This window comes from Canis aureus, chromosome 18 (assembly GCF_053574225.1).
Source record: "Canis aureus isolate CA01 chromosome 18, VMU_Caureus_v.1.0, whole genome shotgun sequence".
Lineage (NCBI taxonomy): Eukaryota > Metazoa > Chordata > Mammalia > Carnivora > Canidae > Canis > Canis aureus.
Window position 1 is genome coordinate 45,568,852 of NC_135628.1, and position 27,748 is coordinate 45,596,599.

The 27,748-nt window shown below is 34.4% G+C and overlaps 1 protein-coding gene across 4 annotated transcripts in view; it reads left to right on the top strand.

The window, feature by feature from the left end:
* LOC144288960 (uncharacterized) overlaps positions 1-27,748 on the top strand; it is a 284,720-nt gene that overhangs the window by 166,468 nt on the left and 90,504 nt on the right. The gene's annotated exons all lie outside the window — the stretch shown is intronic.

The following is a 27,748-nucleotide window of genomic DNA, read 5'->3' on the forward strand; positions in this document are numbered from 1 at the left end:
ATCTTCCATGTGAGAGTTTCAGTGGGTTTTAAATCTAATTTCAAAAGTGTGTAACTTCTGATTGTCTGGAAAAACTACTAATTTAAGGATATGTACACATTTACCAAGCAAATTAATGTACTAAAGGAGAAACATATGATCACATTGCTGCTAGATATATAAATAGTATTTGTTAAGCTTTAACACTCAGTAGTGAAAAAATCAACTAGGAATTTTAGGTAATTTCCTTAATTTGGCATACCTTATCTCTAAAAAGAATGTTTGATAGACATTATACTTAATGGCAAAATACTGAAGACTTTCTATTTGAGATGAAGAATACGAGGAGGGAGTCAGCTTGTGGTATGTCTATTAAACATTGTATTAAACATCTTAACCAGTTCTGTAAATCATAAAAAGGGAAAATATATAAAAACAAATTTGTATTAGAAAGATAAAGGTCTATCATTATTAATAGATGATATGACCGAATAGAGCTTTCACAAAGGACTTAAATTACTACTGTTGCTAATCAAAAGAAATCTGAAGAATATTTTCACTTTGAGAACAACAACAAAAAGGTAAAAAGCTAGAATAGTAGCACCAAGCATTTTCCCCAGACCTACACTTAGCATCTGCATCAAGCCTCCATGTCTTTGACCTGTGCCTATAAGCATGTGTGTTTTATCTCAATTTATTTTGTGCATCTGTAGTGAGATGTATCCTAAGGAACCAGAAAAACCTAAGATAGGTTATTTTGGGGCTTGGGAATGATTTTGATTTTTCCATATAAATTCATGACAATTGTTTCTATGCTTTATGTCATTGCAGTTTATGAAATATTTCACAGGAACGCACTACGTTCAGATAGCAAGGGAAACCTATATAGGGATTTATGATGTTTATTGATTGAAAGTCTCAATACTAAAAAGATGTCAGTCCTACAAAAATTGACATATAACTTTAATGTAATCCCAATAAAATGTCTAAAATGTCTACCTGTTTTCCTTTATTTGGAAGTGAAGAGGCTGGTGTAAAATTTATATAAAATGCAAAGAAGGGTAATTCAGGTAACAGAAGATGAATTTTATCTGTCCTGTTATTCTTGCACTTAGTAGAAAGTGCTTCTGGCCTTATTCCAGAATATTGTGCTTTTTGTTTGTCATCATTCTCCTATCTACAAGTTGACATAATTAGTCCCTTGATTCCTCTTAGACCAGTGACCCAGTGTTTCAATTTGTGTATAATTATATTGCCTTTTGAAGGTATCTACACAGCAGAGGGAAACATGTTTATTAGCTTCCATTCCTGTTTCTATTGCAGAGGTGGGTTTATCTATTATTCTCTGACATGTTTCATGTCTTATTAATTTGTAGCTGCTTTCTTTTCTCTTCATTCCTTCTTTACACAGGCAGGGAAAAGGTACTAAGGTAGCCAGCATAAAGGAAATATCACAATGGTGAAAAGGGCAGATTATGTTCTATATTTGAATACTAATTCAAAAACCAACTTTCATCTCTGAAGTGAGGCGGTGTGCCTGCCTCTCCCCAACCCACTGTCAGGCCACAGCTGGATGGTCAGTAGACACCTGCCTCTCCGGGGACCCTCGTGAGCTAGGACTTCTCAAAAGATAGATTCAGGACCTTTACCTCAGAATTATGTAAACTGTGATTGTGTTTTAGAAAAATTATTGTTTGCTAAAACCAATTAAGTTTTTGTATATGTGTAAATGATCACAAAAATGAATTTTATAAAATGTTCTGTACAGTGAAGTTGTACCCTCGAGGTGTACTCTTGGAGTGGATTCTTTCCTATGAAGTCTTATCTGCAGTTCTGTGTCTCGGGAATGTTGTGTCTGTTACCGCCAGCCAAGGGTCGTTAGGAGAAAGTCGCGTCCCACAAATCGGAACACTCCTGTGTACAATACTGTAGCTTGTCTTGTTTCTTTTATTGTTATTTTAGCCAATAGAGCCCCTCCCTTACAAATGGTGTTTGGTCTTCTTGTTGCATTTCATGGACCTGGGGATTCCCTAGCAGAGGACATTAGAGCCCCTTTTCATGACCTTACCGATTACATCTTTGTCTATGTTTAATACTTTGTATTGGAAATTTTAAATGCGGATTTGTGTAGATTTCTAATACCAAAGACAGAAGTAAATGTTTTCTTCCATATGCTTTGTCTTGCCTGTATGCAGCCATTGTGTAATACGGTGATTTAGAGTGTATTTCACTTTGTAATATTTTGTAAATATGTCAATACAATAAAATAGTTGCTACTTGCATTAAATTGAAAAAAAAAACAAAACAACTTTGTTCCCTTATATACATCATCAGCCCCCTCAATCTCAGCTTCCTTATCTATAAAATGGAAATAATACTATATTTTGCTGTGGGAATTTTAAAACAAACCCAAAGTGAAAGATCTATTATAATACTCAGCATATAGGAAAGGCTTAATAACTGTTAAATAAGTAGCTGAAATCAAATAAGAAATCATTAGGTAGAAAATGATTTTATTTTATTTTTTTAATTTTTATTTATTTATGATAGTCACACACACAGAGAGAGAGAGGCAGAGACATAGGCAGAGGGAGAAGCAGGCTCTATGCACCGGGAGCCCAACGTGGGATTCGATCCCCGGTCTCCAGGATCGCGCCCTGGGCCAAAGGCAGGTGCCAAATCGCTGCGCCACCCAGTGATCCCTAGAAAATGATTTTAAATGAATTCTTTGTCTAGGAAATATAAACAGAGTAAGACTATCTGTGCCAATAAAATCCAGGAAGATGTAATGTACGTGAGGTTGGAGAATAGTTATCAAAAAACATTATATTTGTTTCTGTTAGTAAGACATTAGGAGTATAACTAAAGAATGCAGGAGAAATATAGGAGAAAGGTTGTGTAGTATAAAACATAGTAAAGTGGGTAATTATAGGAATGATGTCATCATGAAAGTGGTTTAAGACTTAATGCCTTTTAATCCCTCATTTTCAACAAATAATTGGAGGTTTATTCATGAACAAATGTACCTTTGTGAGAGTTGTAGGATCTAGCACCATTTGCTGAGGGACTTGAGAGGCAGCCTGCTCACCTGCAAATCCAGTAACAGTTCAGTATGAACTGTGGCACCAGCAAAGCAGCAAACTTGCTCCAAAAATCTTTTGTTGGGAAAAAAAAAAACCCACCCTCAAGAGTGCTAACCTGAGCAGATAACCACAGACAAGAAAGAAATTTCAGAAGTCCAGCCTTTCTAAAGGGATATTCTATGGTGTGTGTGTGTGCACACCTACATACACATTACAAGTTTAGATGCAGTAGAGGTGCTACACAGAACTTCATCCCCACCCCGACCACCCATAAAGGCAATACTGAACAATGCTGAACTATCAAGTGGCAGCAAGAGAAAAAGGAGAACAGTGATCCAGTGCCTGGCTACCTCAGTGATGGGGCATGCTGCTGGAAAAAAACAAAAAACAAAAAACAGAAAACAAACAATTTCTCTCTGATACCACCCAAAGTACTGAGTTGGGATCTCCAGGACTGACTAGAGGAAAAGATCAAGAAAAAGGCAGGTGAGAAGAACAAGACAGTTCTCGCTGAACACATCTTACAGGAAAGCCACACCTAAGCTTTTGGGAGTACCATATATGGTGATAGCCATACTCTATCTGCAGGCACCTCTTAACACCCTGAGTGCTACACACACCTCCTTAGCTCTGCAGCCAATTGTATATGCTCCTGAGTGTATGGGCGAGAGTAAGCTGCAGTAGACAGAGAATATGCTCAGAAAACAGGCGAGGGTCTGTATGCAAGGGAGAAACCACAAGTTTGGGCCAAAGTGCCACTTCTGGTAAATAAAAGGCAGGTTTATAGAGGCTTCTATATAGTTGTGAGTTGTAGAACTAGAGAAGTTCTAAAAGTTTAAGAATTCTTCCTAAAAATTTAAAATTCCTGAAGCTTAAGAATTCTCCAGAAGAAACAATAAAAGTCAAACAGGTGTATTCATACAAAGGCAGAGAAAACCCCCAAATAATACCACAACCAAAGATAGAATAACCCCATCTGAAGACAACTGGCAAAGAGATGGCTGATACTTCAAAGGTGAAAGCAACAACACAGATTTATAAGGAACATAGAAAATAAACAAACGAGAAAATATGTTATCACCTGAAGATAGTAATAATTCTCCAATAACCAGATTCAAAGGCATGGAATTTTACAATCTAGTTGTAACTCAGAATAACTGTTTTGAAGATACTCAACAAGCTATAAAAAAATAAAGACAATTAAATGAAATCATGAAAAAAATCTTTAAAATGAGATACTTACCAAAGAGATAGAAATTACAAAAAAGAAGCAACACACTAATGAGGAGAGGATGTCAGAGTAGGATGATATGAATGAAGCTCAGCTCATTTCCCAACCTAATAGCTACAATCTGTGTAGCTAACTCAGATGATCTGACTACTGGTAGAAGAGACCTTCCACAGCTAACCATAGAACAAAGCTACCATCAAAAAGGGTAGGAGGTATAGAGACATAGATGAGAACAAAACTCCCGGCTTAACTAACCATAAACAGGAGGAACATCACAAGAATGGAGAATTGAGTGGCTCAGACCATACTCCAGGCATTAGGGACTTTCATTGGGAAGAGAAGTTCCCATAATATCTGGTTTTGAAAACCAATGGGGCTTAACTCCAGGATAGCCAGGGGGCAATAGGAAACTGAGATACCACCCTTAAAAAAATCATCAAATAAAAATAACTTGGCCAAAGACACAGCACAGAAGGAGAGATTTGTAAAGTGCCTGAGTATACCTGAAAGAGGATTATCGACGAATCCTAAAATATGTACCAGAGGAGCAGGGATCTGAAGGAGATTTCTCTAGGCACAAAAGGGCTAGTGGGTGCTATTTCTCTTCACCACTGCCAGAATAGATGGTGTAACTCAGATGCTTATGAAAGCCAACAGCATCAACTTTGTTTGTACCATGTGCCCAGCCCCAACATTCCCCTGTGGATCCAGCCCTCCAACTCAACCTTCCTTAGCAGGTATCCCTTCAAAGTCACTATATTCCACCACACCTGCAGGCAGCCCCAGCTAAGAATGGTGTCATGCCAAAATGACTCCTGTGCTGGGGAAGGAGAGAAATAAGACCACCCACCAACATGCCCACAGTTCCCACAACTGAGTCCTGCAGATGTGGCAGAGAGGTTAAATGCAGACAGCTCGCCCATCAACAAGCAAACAGTCACCATAAACAGACCTCTCAATAGCATGGGGAGCAAACCATAGAGCAGGCAATATGAACTGAAGCCAACTGAATAGAAGGCAATTGTGTATCAGCCACAATAGGAGGATGCATGCAGCCCACACAAGGGATACCCCTGGAGTGCCTGGTTTTGGTGACCAGAGGAGATTATACTACAGGGCACCAAAGGATCTCTTCTACACAACACCACTACTTTAAAGACCAGAAGATGTAGACCTATGTACTATATAGAAATAAATTGTCATACAAAAGGAAGAGACAGAGGAATATGTGCAAAATGAAAGAACAATAAACTATCACAGTAAAAAAAAAAAAAAACAAAATAATCAGAAACTAGCAATATGCTTGATAAAGAATTAAAAGTAATGTTCATAAAGATACTCACTAGACTACAGAAGAGAGGATGAACTCCATGAGTACTTCAACAAAGAAATAGAAAATATAACCTGTGAGAACTAAAGAACTCAATAAATGAAATTTAAAAGTGTCCTAGAACATATCAACAGCAGATTAGAGGATGCAGAAGAATGGATCAGAAATCTGAAAGAGAAACCAAACTGGACAGCAAAGAGAAAGACGAATAATAAAAAATGAGAATAGCTTAAGGAGCTCTTCAACATCATCAAGAAAAATTATATTAATCCCAAGAGGAGAAGAGAGAGAGAAAAATAGCTGGAAACTTCTCTAATCTGGGGAAGGAAACCTGTCCAGGAAGCACAAAGAGACTGTAACAAGATGAACCTGAGGAGAAGCTCAGCAAGGCACATAATAATTAAAATGGCAAAATGTAGTGATAAAGAGAAAATATTAAAAACTGCAATAGAAAAAGTTAACAGTTGCATAGAAGGGAAACCTATAAGGCTATGAGTAGATATTTCAGCAGAAAATTTGTAGGCTAGAATAGAATGGCATGGTATATTCAAAATGCTGAAAGGAAAAATCCCTACAACCCAGAATATGCAGCAAGGTTATCATTCAGAATAGAAGGAGCGATAGTTTCCTAGATGAACAAAAAGTTAGAGTTCATTACCACTAAAGCAGCTTTACAAGAAATGTTAAAGGGAATTCTTTAAGTGGAAAGAAAAAGGCCATTACTGTAACTAAGAATATTTTGAAAAGAAAAAAAAAATCATAGTTAGAAGAAAACATGGTAAATATACTAGATTAACCACTTATAATAGATTTTTACTGCTTTTGTGTTTTAACCTCCATACTGGCTTTATATCTACAAAAATTAAAATACAAAGATGTAAAACATGCTATCATATAAATAAAACGTGGAGAGGGTAGTAAAAATTTAATGCTTTTAGAGTTTGTTTAAACTTAAGGAATTATCAACTTATTAGGAACTGCTTAATGCATAAGTTGTTAAATATAAATCTAATGGTAACCACAAATCAAAAACCGGTAATAGATACATAAAAAAGAAAGGAATCCAAGCATAACATTAAAGCCATTAAATCACAAAAAAGAAACAATAAGAGAAAAAACAGAGAGGAACTACAAAAATAACCAGAAAACACAATGACAATTGATAACTACCTGTCAATAATTACTTTAAATGTAAGCAAACTAAATGCTTCATTTAAAAGAGAAAGGGTGACTAAAGAATTTAGAAAAAAACAAAAACCAAAAAAACCAAGACCTATCTATATCAAGAGACTGACTACAAACCTAATGACATATATAGACTGAAAAGAAGTAATAGGAAAAGATATTCCATGCAAATGGAAGTGGAGGGAAAAAAGGTGGGCATAGCAATACTATCACAAAATAAACCTTTATTTAAAAAAGAACTTTTTAAAGATTTTTATTTATTTATTCATGAGAGACACAGAGAGAGTGAGGCAGAGACACAGGCAGAGGGAGAAGCAGGTTCCCTGCGAAGAGCCCAATGTGAGACTTGATCCCGGATCCTGGGATCATGCCCTGAGCTGAAGGCAGGTGTCCAACTGCTGAACCACTCATGCATCCCACAAAATAAACTTTAAGACAAAGATTGCAGCAAGAGATAAAATAAGGGACTACATAACGATCAAGGGATCAAATCAACAGAACATAACAGGTATAATTATCTACTCACCCAACATAGGGGCATCCTGAATGCATAAAGGAAATATTAACAGACATAAAGAGAGAAACTGATGGTAGGTAATACAATAATAGTACAGGACTTTAATACCTTGTTTACATCAATGGATAAGTCATTCAGGTAAAAAAGTCAACAAGGAAACAATGACTTTGAACCATATATAAGAGCACATGTACCTAAAAAATAGAGAACATTCCAACATTCTTTTCATCAAAAAAGAGCAGAATACGAATTCTTTTCAAGTACATTCTTCAGGATAGATAACTTTTAGGTCACAAAATAAGTATCCATAAATTTAAGAGGTTGAATGAAACAAGCATAATTCCTGACCATAATGGTATGAAATTAGAGATCAGTTACAAGAAAAAAATAAAAGGATAAGCAAACTCATGGAGGCTAAGTAATATGCTACTGAACAACCAATGGGATAATAAAAAAAATCAAAGAGGAAATAAAATAAACACACAGAAACAAATGAAAATGAAAATGCTATGATCCAAAATCATTGGGAAATAGCATAAGCAGTTCTAAGAAGGAAGTACATAGTGCTACAGGCCTCCTTCAATAAAAAGAAAAATATCAAATAAATAACCTAACCATACAGCTAAATAGGCTAGAAAAAGAACAAACCAAACTTCTTCAAAGAAGGAAATAATAACAAACTAACAGAAAACGGTGGAAAGGATTAATGAAACCAGGAGCTGATTGAAAAGATAAACAAAACTGGTAAACCTTACTTCAGTTTGACTAGACTCAATGGGGGAAAAAAAAGAGAACTCAAGCAAAATCAAAACTGAAAGAGAAGAAATAACAATTGACACCACAGAAATACAAAAAATTATAAGACAATATCATTAAAAGTTATTTGCCAACAAATTAGACAACCTAAAAGAAATGGATAGATTCCTACAAAATTCTTCAAAACTAAATCAGGAAGAAATAGAGAATGTGAACAGACTGGTTACTAATAATGGAACTGAATCAATAATAAAAATCTCCCAACAAACAGAACCTAAGACTGTATGTCTTCACAGGTGAGTTATACCAAATATTTAAAGAAGAGCTATTCTTGGGGCATTTGTGTGGCTCAGTGGTTGAGCATCTGCCTTCTGCTCAGGTCGTGATTCCAAGGTCCTGGGTTTGAGTTCTCCAACAGGCTCTCTGGCTTCTCCCTCTGCCTATGCCCATGCCTCTTATATTTCTCATGAATAAATAAATAGAGTCTTTAAAAAATATAGAAAAGAGCTATTCTTCTCAAATCAATTTCAAAAAAAAAAAAGAAAGAAAAAATAAAAGGAAGGATAGCTTCCAAATTCATTGTACAAGGCCAATATTACTCTGATACCAAAACCACATAGACACTACAAAAATAGTAAACTACAGGCCAATAATTCTGATAAAGGTAGATTCATAAATCCTCAAAAAAATATTAGCAAACCACATCCAACAATACTTTAAAAAAGATCATTCACCATAATCAAGAGGGACTTATTTCAGGGATGCAAATGTGGCTTAATATTTGCACATCCATCGATGTGATACAACACATTAATAAAAGATAAAAACCATATAATCATATCAATAGATGAAGAAAAAGCATTTGACAAAATTCAACACCTGTTCATGAAAACTTTCGAGTAACTGGTGTTACAGGGAACATATCTTAACATAATAAGGGCCATATATAAAAACTCCACAGGTAACATCACACTCAATGGTGAAAAATTTAAAAGACTTTTCTCTAAGGTCAGGAATAAGACAAGGATGTCCACTTATAACTTTAATTCAACATAGTACTGGATGTCCTAGCTGCAGCAATCAGACAAGAATAAGAAATTAAGAGATCCAAGGAAGAAGTTAAATTTTCACTATTTACATATGATTTGATACTAGATACATAAAAAAATCCTAAAGACTTCACCAAAAATATTAGAAGTTATAAATGAATTCAAAAGTTATAGGATATAATATTAATATGAAGAAATATGTTGCATTTCTGTACAGTAACACCAAAGTAACAGAGAAATTAAGAAAACAATTTTATTTACAATTGCAGCCAAAAGAATAAAACACCAAGGAATTATCTAACTAACCAAGGAGACAAAAGATCTATACCCAAAATTGTAAGACATTGTGAGAAAAAATTGAAAACAACACAAATGGAAAGATAAACCACACTCATGAATTGCAAGAATTAGTATTGCTGAAATGTCCATTTTATCCAAAGTAAACTACAGTTTCTATGCAATCCATATCAAAATACCAACAGCATTTTTCATAGAACTAGGACAAATAATACTAAAATTTGTATGCAACCACAAAGATCCTCAAATAGCCAAGGCAATCTTGATTTAAAAAAAAAAAAAAAGAACAAAACTGAAGATATCACAATCCTAGATATCAGGATATGCTACAAGTTTATAAAAATCAAAACAATATGGTACTTCCACAAAAAAGAGATTCATAGATCAATGAAACAAGATGGAGAAAAGCCACACCTATATGGTCAATGAATGTATGACAAAGGAGATGAGAATATGTAATGGAAAAAAAGTTTATCTTTTCAGTAAATAGTGCTAAGAAAACAGATCTATTAAGAATTTGCTACAGCTGATGTCAAAGAGATTACTGCATGTGTTCTCCTCTAGGATTTTTATGGTTTCAGGTCCCATATTCAGGTATTTATCCCATTTTGAATTTATTTTGATATATGGTGAAAGTGCTCTAGGTTCATTCTTTTGCATGTTGCTGTCCAGTTTTCCCAACACCATGTATTGAAGAGAGTGTCTTTTTCTTACTGATATTCTTTCCTGCATTCTCAAAAATTAATGACCATATAGTTGTGGGTTCATTTCAGGAATTTGTATTCTGTTCAGTTGATCTACGTCTACTTTTGTGCCAGTACCATACTACCTTGATCACTACATTTTGTAATATAACTTGAAGTTTGGAATTGTGATGCCTCCAGCTTTGCGATGTTTTTTCAAAGTTGCTTTGGCTATTCAGGATCTTCTGTAGTTCCACACAAATTTTAGGATTATTTATTTTACCTCTGTAAAATATGCTGTTCATATTTTGATAAGGATTGCATTGAATGTGTAGATTGCTTTGAGTAGTAGATATTTTAACAATATTTGTTCTTCCAGCCCACGAGCATGGAATGCCTTTCCATTTCTTTGCATCTTCTTCAATTTCATCTGTGTTTTAGAAGTTGCAGAGTATAGGTATTTCACCTCTGTGTTAGGTTTATTCCTAGATAGTTTATTGTTTTTGGTGTAATTGTAAATGGGATTAATTTCTCTTTCTGCTAATTCATTACTGGTGTATAGAAATGCAACAGATTTCTGTACATTGATTTTGTATGTTACAACTTTACTGAACCCATTTATCAGTTTTAGCGGTTTTTTGATGGAATGTATCAGGTTTTCTATACAAAGTATCATGTCATCTGCAAGTAGTGAAAGTTTGACTTCTTCCTTGACCATTTGGGAGCCTGTTATTTCTTTTTATTTTCTGATTTCTGTGGCTAGGACTTCTATAGTAGTAAGTTAAGTAATAGTGGTTAGAGGGGACATCCCTGTCTTGTTCCTGACCATAGAGGAAAAGCCCTCAAATTTTTCCCCATTGAGAATGATATGAGCTATAGGTTTTTCATAGATGTGTTTATTATATTGACATAGGTTTGTTGAGTGTTTTTTTAGCATAAGTAGATGTACTTTGTCAAATTCTTTTTCTGCATCTATTGAGAGGATCATATGATTTTTATCCTTTCTTTTATTAATGTGGTACGTCATGTTTGATTTGTGAATACTGAACATCAAAATAAAAAGCTTCTGCACAGAGAAAGAATAAAAAAACTAAAAGGCAACCCAGATAATGGGAAAAGACACTTGCAAATGACATATTTGATAACAGTATCCAAAATATATAAAGAACCTATAAAAGTCATCACTCCCAAAACGAATAATTCAATTAAAAATGGATGGAAGACATAAATAGACATTTTTCCAAAGAGTATATACAGATGGCCAACAGACACATGAAAAGATACTCAGCATTACTCAATCATCAGGGAAATACAAATCAAAACTACACCAGCCAGAGTGCCTAAAATTCAATACAAGAAATGACAGATGTTAGCAAGGATGTGGAGGAAGGAGGGCAGTCTTGCACTGTTGGTGAGATGCAAACTGATGCAGCCACTGTGGAAAAAAGTATGGGGGTTTTTCAAAAAGTTAAAAAGAGAACTACTCTATAATCTAGCAATTGTACTACTAGGTACTTACCCCCAGAATACAAAAACAGTAATTCAAAAGGATATATGCACCTCAGTGTTTAAAACAGCATTATCTAAAATAGTCAAATTATGGAAACAGCTCAAATGTCCATTGACTGATGAATGGATAAGGAAGATGTAGGTGTGCATATGTGATGGAATATTACTTAGCCATAAAAAAGAATGATGGTACAAAAATAGAAATTATTAACCAGAGAAAAACAAGAAATATACAATTATGCAAAAATTATAAAACATAGTCCTGACCAAAGAGTGGGTCAAAGAAAAAATTAAAAGGAATTCAAAAAGTATCTTGAGACAAATGAAAATGGGAACACAACATACCAAAATCTATCGACTACTACAAAAGCAGTTCTGAGAGGAAAGTTTATAGTGTCAATACACACATTTAAAAATACAAATATTTCTCTTTTTAAAAAGATTTTATTTATTTATTCATGAGAGACACAGAGAGAGAGGCAGAGACATAGGCAGAAGGAGAAGCAGACTCCCTGTGGGGAGCCCAATGCAGACTCAATCTCAGGGCCCCGGGATCATGACCTGAGCTGAAGGCACACACTTAAACATCTGAGCCACCCCCCAACAAACATTTAAACAAGAATTGACATCAGTCCCCTTCAAACTCTTTTACATTTTAAACTCATTTTTCAAGTCAGGATTACCCTGTTACCAAGCTAGATATAAGATAACTAAAGACCAATATCTTTGATACAAAACAAATGCAAAAATTCTTAACAAAATATTAGCAAACCAAATTCAACAACACATTAAAAGGATTATTCACCATGATCAAGTGGAATTAATACCTGGGATAGAAAGGTGTCTCAGCATATACAGATGACCACATTAATAGACAGTAAAAATCAGATGATTATCTCAATAGATGCAGAAAAAGCATCTGACAAAATATAACATCCTTTCATAATAAACATTCTCACTAGCTTTGGTATAGAAATTTAACATAGCAAAGGCCTTATAAAACAAACCTAGTATTGTATTCAAGGGTAAAATGTTGAAAAGACAAAGAACAAGACATACCATTCTCATTGCTCTTATTCACTGTAGTATTAGTAGTCCTAGCTGTAGCATTTAGGCAAGACAAAGAAATAAAAAGCATCCAAATCAGAAGAAAAGAATTTAAATGGTCTTTATTTGCAGGTACTATGATCTTAGATAAGGAATACCCTAAAGATTCAACCAATAAATTATTGGAACTAATCAACAAATTCAGCAAACTTGCAGACTATAAAGTCAACATACAGAAAATCAGATACATTTCCATACACAAACAACAAATCTTCTGAAAAATAAAGAAAACTATCTTATTCACAATAGTACAACAATAAAATAATAAATTTAGCCAAGTAAAAACCTGTACAATAAAAACTTTGATGAAAGAAATTTATGAATATGTAAACATATTTCTTGTTCATGGATTGGAAGAATATTGTTAAAATGTCCATATTACACAAAACTATCTATAGATTCAATGCAATCCCCTCCCATTCCAATGGCATTTTTTACAGAAATAGAAAAATCAATCCTAAAATATGTATGAAACCACAGAAAACCCTGAATAACCAGAGCAGCAATGAGAACAAAGAACAAAGCTGGAAGCATCACACTTTCTGATATTAAACTAGCATTATAAATCTATAATAATCAAAACATGCATAAAATGCATAGATCAATCAAAGAAAATTGGGAACTCAGAATAAAAATCCCTGCACATTTATGATCAACTAAGATTTGACAAAGGAGCCAAGAACAGTCAGTTGGGAAAAGAGAGTCTCTGCAACAAATGGTGTTAGGAAAACATGCAGAAAAAATGAAATGGACCTCTGTCTTACAAAAATGAACTCACAGTATATTAGAGACTTTAACATAAGATCTGATACTATAAAAGTGCTAAAAGAGTTCATAGGGAAGATGCTCCTAGACTTTTTCATCTTGACAATTAATTTTTAGATAGAACACCAAAAGTAAAAACCAAACCAAAACAAACCCCAAAATCAACAAGTGGGCTTGTATCAAACTAAGAGCAACTATACAGTAAAAGAAACAGAAAAATAAAAAGCAACCTACATTGGGAGAAAATATTTGTAAACTATTCTTGGGTAATGGATTAATAGCCAAAATATATAAAGAATTCATAAAATTCAGTAGAAAAAAATAGGCATAGGAACTAAATAAGACATTTTTTTTTCAAAGAAGACTGCCAAATAGCCAAGAGGTATCTAGAAAGATGTTTGGCACCACTAATCATCCCAGAAATGTAATAAAAAAACACAATTATATATCAGCCCACACCTGTTAGAATGACTATCATCAAGAAGGGATGTGTTGGCAAGAATGTGGAAAAAAGAGAACCTTTGTAAGGTGTTCGTGGGAATGCAAGCTGGTTCAACCACTATGGAAAACAATATGGAGTATCCTTGAAAAATTAAACATAGTTCTTCCATTTGATCTCGCAATTTCATTTCTGGTTATATAACCAAAGAAATGAGAACAAGATATTGAAGATATATGAACTCCCGTGTTTACGGTAGCATTATTTATAGTAGCCAAGATATGGAAACAACCTAAGCGTCCATCAGTGGATAGCCAGATAAAGAAGATGTGATCATTCTCTCTCTCTCTCTTTCACACACACACACACACACACACACACGCACACACAATTATTATTCAACCATGGAAGAGAAAAACATCCTGCTTATTTGTGACAACTTGGATGGACCTTGAGCACATTATGCTCAGTGAGAGAAGTCAGAGAGAGACAAATACTGTATGGTATCACATATAGTGGAATTTTTAAAAAGTCACACTTCTAAAAAAAAAAAAAGAAGTCACACTTATAAACAGTAGAATTGGTTACCAGGGGCAGGAGTATAGGGAATTTAGAAAGATACACTGTTTAAGGTACAAATCTGCAACCAGTAGATAAAGCCTTAAGCTCTAATGCACATCACAGTGATTATAGACAGCAATACTATATTATAAAGTTCAAAGTGGCTAAAATATTAGATCTTAATTTTTCCTACCACACAAGAAACTTCTGTGACGTGATAGAAGTATTAGGAAAAATCAGGATGGTAATCATATTGCAACGTATAACTGTATCAAATCAACATGTTCTATACCTTAAATTTATACAATTATGTCAATTCTGTTACAATTTAAAAAATACGAAAGAAAACACCCCTCACCAGAAAAAGCAATGAATTGTATAAACATAGTATACCCTAGACCTACCTGCTTAAGATAATTTTCTGTGTTGATGAAAATGTCCTTGACCTGAATTGATAGCCACCAGCCAGAATTGAATGTTTGAATTGTGGCTAGTGGCACTAAGAACAAAAATTTTAACTTGAGATTTAATTATCTAGAAAAAGTTAGTGAGTAATGATAGAGTTGATGTGTTCATTTCCGAAAATAGGTAGCTGGTGGATTTAAAAATAGCACAGAATCTTTAATTATAAAATCTGGGTAAAAGACAGCATGGTTTCTAAAGAAAGAAACATAACATAGGTAATTTTACTTTTTTTGAGTACAATCAATACATATGATAAGAGACATTAGTTTATATTTTGCTTTAACTTTCTCACCAGTGCTGAAATGTTTTCACATCCAAAGGCCAAACATTTTTAAATCATCATGTAGTTAGGGTAACTTTTTATTAATGATCTAAAAATTAATGATGTGAAAGGAAATGCCACTGAATATTCAAACCTTTTTTAGGACTCTATATTTACATCCTATTGACATGTGTAAGGTGTTTACTTTCAGAAGATTAAAAAAAATTAACTCTACCTATGCTTTCCCCTATTAGCATTTATAAATTCTATCCTGTTTATAAACACTGAATTGCTTACTGCCTAGTGTAAAAAAAACCCTACAGAATAAGATGTTCTTGTATTTCCATTATCCAGCCTTAAGTCCATTCCTTTTTTGCTTCCTCTACATCTTTCTTTCTCCCATGCTTTTTGGAACTTATCAAGCCTTTTACTTAAGTAATTAATATTTATATGTTTAATTTGTAAATATTAGTAGAAATTAAATTCATGTTAAGAGAAAATAATATGCTCAGAATCATCTGTTAATACACAATTGTTTAAGCATATTAAAGTAATCAAAGTGTTCTCTATACCCACTTTATGTACTCAGAATCTGTTTTATGAGCTATTAATGCACCAACTGGAGGGTTTTAATTTGTCAATATTTCATTTTAAGAAAGTACTTCAGTTCTCTCTTGACATTATAGTACAGTAACTTTGTGCTTGTCATTGAAAACTCAATTTGATTTCTCATAAGAGCATTCTGTTGATATTTAGATTGTATCAACAGGATTAAAAATGTTAGATCTATAATGCATATATGGTATATGACATTTCTCTAATTCATTTATTTTTCCATTAAATCATTTTTTTTCTCTAGGCTTTTATATTTTCAAAGGAACATGTTCTTTTAACTTTTCAATCATTTATAAACTTTTTATATCTCATGGTTCAGAATGTTAGACTTTATTTTTATTTTGGAACTCTCTCTAGTTTTAATTCTTCTGAAAATAACAGCAAAATCTAGCTAGATGGAAGAAAAGTTGGCAGCTATAATAAAGTATGTGCTTCAGATTTGCAATAAGTCTATTTCTTTAATATCAAGATCATGTACTGAATTTTCAGTGAGTTTATCATGAATATAAAAAAAAATCCCTTTGCTCTTGGTTAAAAAAATATCAAATTATATGCATCCCTGTGTCTTTTCAATTTTTAAAAAGACAGCAGGTGATTTTCTTAAAGATTGTATTATGTCTGTAGAGCTGTCTACATTTCTCTAAAGAATCTAAATACTGACCTAACCCGGAAAGGCACAAATTGAAGCAGGCCTAATATTTATTCAGCTACACTGCACAATCCTTCTATTCAGTCAGATTTTTGCAAGAAGTTTTTAGCAAAACACACTTGCAGATCACATTTTTAAACATTCATTACTTCCTTAATATTATTGAAATTATTTGTTGTGTCAAGTTAATTCACTTCATACTACACATGTATGACTATTTAGATATCCATCCTCGTTTCTCTCTAAACTCACAAACACTTGGATAATACTTACTCCAGGGATGCCTATCTTTCTGGGAAGTTATTGTGCTCATCTAATTATACAGAAATTCATCCATGAGGTTCCAACTTAGTGAAATAAATGAGAACATATGGAATCACAGGTGTTTGGTTCTCCATGAATGAATTATACCTACATCATGCATTAACTGTACAAAGAAGCTATTTTTGCCACACTCAGGGCTGGTCTAAAGCTTGTATGAGAACTATATCACACAGTTCTACTTCTGGTCTATAGAAATTTTGTTCACTGTAAAAGTAGTATTGGAAGAAATTGCGGGGGGAGGGATCTTGTAAATTATAAAAATAATTTTATGTTGAAATGTAACAAAATATAAAACTCCATGAGAGTAGTGAATTCATATGTTCTTGATTCATGGTTCATTTTACTTTGCTAGAGGTTAATATTAAAGTACTTTCATTTAGACACAAAAGGAATCAGTTGTAGAAAAAAGTGACAATGTACAAGAGCCCAGCTTCCCCAATCCCCCACGAAGATCAGTGATTGGACAGTTATTCATAAATAAAAGTAGCTCCAGAAGACCTTTTTTTTAAAAAAAGACTTTATTTATTTATTTATGAGAGACACATAGAGAGAGGCATAGAGACAAGTAGGCTCCCTGTGGGGAGATCAATGCATCACTTGATCCCAGAATCCTGAGATCATGACATAAGCCGAAGGCAGACACTCAGCTACTGAGCCTCCCAGGTGCCCCAGCTCCAGAAGACCTTGAAAGCACATTTGGGAAATTTTAACCACACCATGGAAAAAACAAACCTGAGAACAATTATACAAGAAACAAAGGAAGACTCTATTTGGCCTGCATCATCATATTCCCCAAACTGGCATTGTTTTCTGCCAAGAAGCATCTTCTGAGCTCTCAAGTGTTCTCACCAGGAAAGGAAGAATGGGTGACCAATGAGCCTCCTTGGGCATTATATTTTGGTTTTCTACCACCCAGACTGTAAAAGCTGATACCTATAAAGTGGGTTAAGAATAAACAAGAGGAAAAAAAAAGGGAAAAAAAAGTGAAAAAAAATAAAAGAAACAGAAAAAGAAAAGAAGAAAAAAAAAGGAACAAACAAGAAAAGCAGAGAAGCAGAGACTATTATTAGCAGATAGGCCGAGGTAACATTGATGGGTCACAGAGATCTGTTCTGCAAATGAGCTCAGCAGCTTCAGCTACTGACAAATTCACCAGCCAATACAAACTGTGGATTGCCCTCAGATCTTGCCAATTGTTGGCCCACAGATATTTGTGTTTGCTAATACCAGATACTTCAGTCCTTCACTGACACTCCCACTGTGCACCTGCATATTCTCAGCCTGACCCTCATCACCATCCACCATTAGAGTGTGCATGCCCAGAGGGAAAGTGTGCAACAGAGATCACATTGACAGTGTGGGTCCCTACAACTTCTCACAGGCCCAGATCAGGTCCTTTCTTCTGTCACTGGCTGGCCACAGTGTGACAACATACAATTAGCCCATGTCTCCATCTGTGTACCTGCATACTCCCCAGTATGACTCCTGTCACTGGTCTTCGCTGCATTGTGCACACTCAGGGTTAGAGTGTAAAACCACAGGAGAGCACACTGACAGCTAGGGCCTCCACAGATACCAGTGAGTCCGTAGTTGGTCCCAGCCTTGTTACCTTCCCCAACCTCCATCACTGTAGTGTGTCTATAACTGGCCTCTCTCACTACCTAGGCACTTATAGCTGGCCACTTCAGCTAACTGTGTAAAAACTACTGGCTCTGGCCACCACTGCTCCCTGCCCTGGCTCCTAGTTATTGGACTTGAGGGCACTACTTAGGACCAAACAACCTTTGAAGCTTTTGTGTACTCTTCATGGTGCTTGACAAGTACAACATAATTGTCAATATTGTGGGCCCTGATGGCTTCAGCTGAAGAGACATCATGCTTCCCCTGCAATGGCATGCTCCACAGCCAGACCCAGGGTCACAGCATGATACAGCATCTTCAGGGGAAAGACTCCCATTACCCAAATCAGTCCATAAATCTGGAAGAGGTGGGTGTTTATTCAAATGTGCAGACATCTACACAAGGCTCAGGGACTTCAAAAAATCAAGGGAACATATCCATGAAAGGAATACAGTAAACCTCTAGTAACTGACCTCTAAGAAATGGAAATAAAAAAATTCAAAGTAATTATTATACAGATACCCATACTATTACAAAAGAATATAAACAATTTAACATCAAAAATAGAACTTTGAGAAAGAAAACAGAAAAAAAAGAACCTAGCAAATTTTTGAGCTGAAGAATACAATGATTGAACTGAAGAATTCAACAGAGAGCTTAATAGAAGTCTTGAATAAGCAAAAGTATCATCAAAATAAATAATATATGTATACTGAAGTCCCAGAAAGAGAATAGAGACACAAAGGTAGAAAGCTTATTTAAAGAAATAATGGCTGAGAACTTCTTAAACTAGAGGAGATTTTTGGACACCTAACTTCATGAAGTTAATAGGTCACCTTAAATTTTGAAACCAAAACCTTTTTCTCCAAGACACATAATAATAATAAAACTGTCTGACTAAAGAAAAAAACATTTTAAAAGCAGCAAGAGAAAAACAAATTCTCATAGAAGGAAACCCCAATGAGGTTACCAGCAGATTTCTCAGCAGAAGTCTGGAAGAAAAATGACATTATGTATTCCAAGAACTAAAGAAATTGCCAACTAAAAATATTTTACCAAAGTTGTCCTTTAGAATTAAAAAAAGAAATAAAGACTTTACCTAATAAGCAAAAGCTAAGGGAATCCATCTCTACTAACATGCCTTAAAATAAATGTTAAAATAAGTTCTTCAAGCTGAAGCAAAATATCACTAATTAGTACTATGTAAACACATGAAAATATGCAACACTGGTAAAGGTAAGTATATAGTTAGGTTCAGAATACCTTAACTGTAATATAGTGATATGCTAACTACTTAACTCCACAATAAAAGCTAAAGGACAAAAGTATTAAATACAGGGATAGCTTAAGTAATTTGTAAATGGATACACAGTAAAAACTATGTAAATGGTGACATCAAAAACAAATGAGAGAAAAGTAAAAGGGGAGAGTTTTGTTTTCAATAAAAATTAAATTGTTATCTGCATAAAATAGATATATGTATGATTATATATAATACATAAAATATATACACTATAATTACACGTATGATTTTTTTCTTCAAGCCTCTTGGGAACTACAAAGAAAAATCTACAATACATACATGAAAGATAAAGAAAAGATGAAAGCATACAATATCATGTATCATCATGTTACAAAGGAAAGCAGCAGGGGACTGAGGGTGGGGAAGAACCACAAAACACCCAGAAAACAATGAAAAAGATGGGTTTAGTAAGTTTTTAAATGTCAAAAATAATCTAAATATAAATGGATTGAATTCTCCAATCAAAAGATACAGAGTGGCTGGATGGATTTAAAAATAAATAAATAAAATACCCAACTATGTGCCATCTAGAAGACTCACTTCAGCTTAAGGATATATACAGGTTAAAAGTGAAGGGATGGAAAAAGATATTCCATGAAAGTCCAAACCAAAATAAAGCGAGGGTGGCTATCCTTTTATCAGACAAATATACTGTAAATAAGAAACAGTGAAAAGAGAAAATAAAGTCATTATATAATAATTAAAATGTCAATTCATGAAGAACATATAACAATTATAAATACATATACACCCAACATTAGAACACCTAAATTTATTTTTATTTTTTATTTTTTAAAGATTTATTTATTTATTTTTATCCATGATAGACACAGAGAAAGAGAGAGAGAGGCAGAGACACAGGAGGTGGGAGAGGCAGGCCCCATGCAGGGAGCCCGACACGGGACTCGATCCGGGGACTCCAGGATCGCACCCTGGGCCAAAGGAAGGCGGCCAACTGTTGAGCCACCCAGGGATCCCCGAACACCTAAATTTATTAAGCAAATATTAAGAGATCTGAAGGGAGAAATAACAATATAATAATAATAATAATAATAATAATAATAATAATAATGAACTTCAATAGCCTACTTTCAGCAATGGACAGGTCACACAGACAGAAAATCAAGAAAGAAGCACTGGACTTCAACCACTTATTTGTCCAAATGGACCTAACAGACAATTACAGAACACTCTGTCCAATACTAGTAGTAGCATACCCATTCTCCTCAAGCGCACATAAGGCATTATATAAGATAGATCACAGGACAGGTCACAAAACGCCTTGGCAAATTTTTAAAGACCGAAGTAATACCAAATATTTTTTCTGACCACAATGTTATGAAACTAGAAGCCAATAACAGGAGGAAAGCTGGATAATTCACAGTGTGTGGAGATTAAACAACGCACTCATAAATAATCAATGGATCAAATAAGAAATCAAAAGGGAAATCAAGAAATACCTTTAGTCAAGTGAAAATGGAAACATACCATATCAAAACTTATGGGATGCTGCAATAGAAGTTCTAATAGGAGAATTTATAAACCCCTACATTAAGAAACCAGAAAGATCACAAATAAACAACCTTACTTTACACTTCAACGAACTGGCAAATAAAGAATAAACTAAGCTCGAACTTAGTAGAAGGAAGTAAATAGAGTTCTGAGCAGAAATAAATGCTATAGAGTCCAGAATAAAAAAAGGATTGATAAAACTAAGAGCTAGTTTTTGAAAAAAAAAAAAAAAAGCAAAAGTAACAAAACGTTAGCTCAACTAAGAAAAAAGAGAGCACTCAAACTCAGAAATGAAAGAAGAGACATTACAATTGATAATAATGAAATACAAAAGAGCATGAGATAGATTGCTATGAAGATATGTATACCAACAAAGGGGATACCCTAGATGAAATAGGATATTCCTAGAAACCTAACCTACTAATACCAAATAATAAAGACATAGAAATCTGAATATATCAATTACTAGTAAGATTGAATCAGTAATCAAAAACCACTCAACATAAAAGAGCCCCAGGAAAATTGCTTCACTGATGGATTCTATCAAACTTTAATTTTTTAAAAGGCTTTATTTAGTTATCCATGAGAGACACACAGAGGGAGAGAGAGAGAGGCAGAGACATAGGGAGAGGAAGAAGCAGGCCTCACGCAGGGAGCCTGATGTGGGACTCAATCCCAGGACCCCAGGATCACGCCCTTGGCCAAAGGCAGGCACTAAACCACTGAGTCACTCAGGCATCCCTCTATCAAACTTTTAAATAATCTAGCCAATCTTCTCAAAATCTTCCAAAAAAAAGGAAGAACAAGAGACATTCCCAAACATATTTTACATGGCTAGCATTACCCTGATACCAAAACCAGATACAGATACCACAAGAAAAAGTATTACTGATGAATATCAATGAAAAGATTTTCAACAAAATATTAGCAAATCAAATTCAGCAGCCTATTAACTATAATTCACCATGATCAAGTGAGATTTATGCTTAGGTTACAAGGATAGCTCAAAACACACAAATCGTGGGATGCCTGGGTGGCTCAGTCCTAGACAGAGCCATCAGTTAAGAAATAAAAGGCTTCCAAATAGGAAAATAACAGTAAAATCATCTTTGTTTTTAAATTATATGATCTCTATAAAGAAAATCCTAAAGAAGCCACCAAAAACCAGTTGAAACTAATCAATAAATTTAGCCAAGTTGCAGGATATAAAATTAACATGCAGAAATCAATTGTATTTCTAGACACTAACAACTGAAAAAATAATTTCAATTCACTATAGCATCATCAATGAAATGTATAAGAATAAATTTAACCAAGAAAATGAACTGTACAATGAAAATGATAAGACACTAATGAAAGAAATTGAAGAATACACAATAAGAAGATATCCCTTATTCATAATTTGTTAGAATTAATATTGTCAAAATGCCCATACAACACAAAGCCATCTATCTATGGATTCAATGAAATCCTTAGCAAGATTCAAATGGCATTGTTTTCACAGAATGTTTTCTTAAAGGTTTTATTTATTCATTTGAGAGAGAGTGAGAGCCAGAGAGATCACAGAGGGAGAAGGAGAAGCAGACTTGCCACTCTATCCCAGGACGGTGGGATCATGACATGAGCCAAAGGCAGACACTTAACTGACTGAACACCCAAGTGCTCATTTTTTTTCACAGAATTTGAAAAAGAAATCTTAGTATTTGTAGGGAGCTAGAAATGACTCCTCCCAAGTAGTCAAAGCTATCCTGAGAAATAAGAGCAAAGCCAAAGACACCACATTTTCTGATTCCAAACTATACTACAAAGCTATAGTAATTAAAATAGTATGGTATTGGCATAAAATAGACACATAATCAAATGAAACAGAATTAGGAGCCCAGAAATAGACCCTCACATATAAGGTCAACTAATATTTGACAAAGGAGTCAAATACCCTTAATGGGGAAAAGATAGTCTTTTCCATAAATGGTGTTGGAAAAATTGACTAACCACATGCCAAAGAATGAAATTGGATCTCTATCTTACACAGCTCACTAAAATGAATTAAAGTCTTAAATTTAAGTCCTGAAACCATAAAATTCATAGAAGAAAATATAGGGAAAATGTTCCTTGACATTGTTCTCAGCAGCAATTATCTGAATATGATACCAAAAACACAAGCACCAAAAACAAAATAAGTGAGACTACATCAAACTGAAAACCTTCTACCCAACAAAGGAAATGGAAAGGTAATTTGCAGAATGAAACAATATATTGGTAAATCATGTATTTGATAAAAGGTTAATATCCAAAATATAAAGAACTCCTATACTTTAATAGCAAAGAAATCCAATAACCAGTTAAAAAATGGGCAGAAGAACTAAATAGACATTTTTCTGAAGAAAATATGCAAATGGCCAAGACCTACATAAAAAGATGCTTAACATCACTAATTATCAGGGAAATCTAATCAAAACCACAATGAGATATCACCTCAAATCTGTTAGAATGACTTATCAAAGAGATGAAATAACAAGTGTTGGTGAGGGTGTGAAGAAAAGGGAAACTTTACACTGATGGTGGGAATGAAAATTGGCATAGCCTCTTTGGAAGTCAGCATGGAGTCCTCCCCCCCAAAAAAGATAGAACTACCATAGGGTCCAACAGTCTCACTTCTGGATATATGTATATATATATAAAACCAAATCAGTATCTCAAAGAGATCTCTGCACTCTCATGTTCATTGGAGCATTGTTTACAATATGAAACAATGAAAATATGAAAATATGAAAACTTGTGTCAGTGTAGGGATACATAAATAATATGTGATATATACATGTACATACATACACACATGTACAAAGACACAATAGAATATTTTTCAGCCATGAGGAAGAAGGAAATCCTGCCTCTTATGGCAAAATGGATGGACTCTGGAGACAGCATACAAGTGAATGACAGTGCAAGTGAAATAAGCCAGAGAGAAAAAGACAAATACTGCATGGTATCACTTACATACTGAATCTAAAAAAGGCCAAGCTTATTAAAACAAAAACAAAAACAAAAACAAAAAAAAACTAGAATTATGGTGGCCAGGGGCTGAGGTCAGTCAAAGGGTACAAACATCCAGCTACACAATGAATAACTTTTGGGGATCTAATGTTCAGCACGGTAATTACAGTTAATAATACTATCATATACTTGAATATTGCTAAAAAAGTATGATCTCACACATGAAAATATTTTCAACATCTCTCATCATCAGGGAAATACAAATCAAAACTACAAAAAGATAACACCTCACACCAGTCAGAATGGCTAAAATTAACAACACAAGAAACAACAGGTGTTGATGAGGAGGCAGAGAAGGGGGAGCCCTCTTACCACTGTTGATGGGAATGCAAACTGGTACAGCCACTTTGGAAGACAGTAGAGGTTCCTCAAACAGTTAAAAATAAAACTATTCTATGATCCAGCAATTGCAGTACTAGGGACGAATAAATACAAAAATATTAATTTAAAGGGATATATTCACCACAATGTTTTTAGCAGCATTATCAACAATAGCCAAATTATGAAAAGAGCCTTGATGAATGAGTAAAGAAGATGTGGTATATATACATATATCTAATGGAATATCACTCAGTCATAAAAAATGAAATCTTGGCATTTGCATCAACGTGGATAGAACTAGAGACTTATGCTAGGTGAAATAAGTCAGTCAAAGACATACCATATGATTTCACTCATAGGTGGAATTTAAGAAAAAAAAAAACAAATTATCATTGGGGAAAAAAATGGGAAAGCCAGGAACAGATTCTTAATATAGAGATTAAACTAATGGTTACCAGAGGGAGGCAGGTGAGGGAATGTGTTAAATAGGTGATGGAGATTAAGGAGGGCACTTATTATGAGCAATACCTGGTATTTTATGAACTGTGGAATCACTTTATTATACACATGAAACTAATATACACTGTATGCTAAATAAATGGGATTTATATAAAACTTTTTTATAATTTTAAATGGATGAAATAATTTTAAATGGAAAAAAAAAAGGTAGTATGATCTTAAATGTCCTCACTACAAAACAAAATGATAACTTTATGATAGAATAGAGGTGTTAGTTAATGCTATGCTGGCAATTATTTTACAGTATAGAAATGTATTAAATCAACACTTTATACATCTTAAACTTATGAAATGTTATGTATCAATTATATCTCAAGAAAGCAGGGGAAGGGGCTGGGAAAACAAAGGAAAAGCAAAAGAAAGCATAAAGCATAATTTCTTAATAAGATCTACTACTATCAATTGTTAGAAATATTCATCTTTCCAAAGTAATTTCAAATTTATGGAAAAGTTTCTAGAAAAGACTATGAAATTGTATATGGCCTTCAACTACATTAACTATCTGTTAAGCTTTTCCCCTATGTTTTATTTTATCTCTCCATGTATAATTGAATGTTTTTCTCTGAACCATTGGAGAATAAGTTCACATAGGCATTAGGAGAATAAATGTCCGCATAGGACATTTCATTACCCTGATAAATTATTATATATTTCACAAGAAAAAAAACGTTATTCTCTTCCATAATCATTATGCCATGATCAAAATCAGGAAATTATCATTGAATGATAATACCATCTAAACTGTAGACCTTATTGATATTAAACCAAACTATCCCAGTAACATCTAAATAAAGCAAAGAAAGAGAAAGAAAGAAAGAAAGAAAGAAAGAAAGAAAGAAAGAAAGAAAGAAAGAAAGAAAGAAAGAAAGAAAGAAAAGAAAAGAAAAAGAATAGTTATTTTGGCCCAGGGTCTGTGATTCACTTATTGTCATGCCCCTTTAGATCTGTTTAATATAGAAAAGTTTCTCGGGATCCCTGAGTGGCGCAGCGGTTTGGCGCCTGCCTTTGGCCCAGGGCGCGATCCTGGAGATCCGGGATCGAATCCCACGTCGGGCTCCCAGTGCATGGAGCCTGCTTCTCCCTCTGCCCCTCTCTCTCTCTCTCTCTCTCTCTCTCTCTCTCTGTGACTATCATAAAGAAATAAAAATTAAAAAAAAAAAAAGTTTCTCAGTTGGTCTGTTTTTTTTGGTCTTTCCCATCTTTGATGATTTTGAAGAGGCAGCCAGTTATTTTGATAGAATGTCCAGTAATTGGATTTGTTAACCATTCCTAATGATCAGAATCAGGTGATTCATATATGGCAAAATTATCACAGAAGCAGTTGTGTCCTTTTCAGTGCCTCTTGTCAGGAGGCACTTATCTTAATCCTGTTTATGACAACTTTAATCACATAGTTGAGGTGGTATCTTGCAGCTGTTTCTATTTTTGCTTTTGGAACTTATAAGCATTTCTTGGGGAGATATTTTCAGACTGTAACTTGTTCCTCATCAAACTTTTACTGTTAGTTTTAGTATTAATTTAGGATCATTTTCTGAATAAATTACTGTGTTGATTGCCAAAATGTGAATCATTTCTTCTACATTTATGAGTTATTATTCCCCTGGAGGGAGAGACAGTAGGCAGGGAGAGGGAGAGAGAATATATATACACATACTAACTAGAATTCCATATTTGTTCAAATACTTTTTAATGTTTGGTGTTAGGATAAATAGTCAAGACCTGTATTCCAAATGTACTTGTCTTCACAGTTCTGCTTTCAGTAATGATGTAGAATGTTGTAAGATTCCACACCACTATATGTAAGATCTGTAATCTATGCAATCAAATACTTTTAAAGCTCATTAGCAGGATACTAACACAAAATAGTAAATTTAACTAAATTTCAAAGAAAATAAGACCCCTGAGGGTAGAGAAAGAGCATATAAATGGTGTCTCCATTAAACAGAGCATTTAAGGAAGAAGTAACATATATAAAAGTTAAGCAGGGGGAAAAAAGTAAAAGCTTAATAAATTCTTAAATGTCAAATGTGAGCCTTCCTGGCAACTGAAAATCACCAGGAGGGCAGCCTGGGTGGCTCAGCGGTTTAGTGTCGCCTTCGGCCCAGGGCCTGATCCTGGAGACAGGGGATCGAGTCCCACGTTGGGCTCCCTGCATGGAGCCTGCTTCTCCCTCTGCCTGTGTCTCTCTGCCTCTGTCTCTGTGTCTCTCAAAAATAAATAAAATCTTAAAAAAGAAAAAGAAAATCACCAGGAGTTCCAGACACAATGATTTAGCACCTATTTGACAGTTTTTTAGGAAGCCTCACAAGGAAAATTAGGGACAGAAAAGAGAATGAAGTGGCTTGCCTAGTGACACAGACATGCACAAAGTGCTTAGGTGATGTTGGATGATAGGCCAAAACTTCTTTGGTACCTTGAACCTTTGTCTTATGTGAAGTAGGGGGAAGAAAGATTATTGTAGAAGGAGTGACAACAAACCCTCTTCTTCTCTTCTCTCCTCTCACTTGAGGATACATGTAAGCAAATAACTTCCACTGTGTAAAGGTCAGGAACCTTCTTGTACCTATGATTTTCTGATAATGCAATTCAGAGTTCTGCTACCACTGAAGAAAG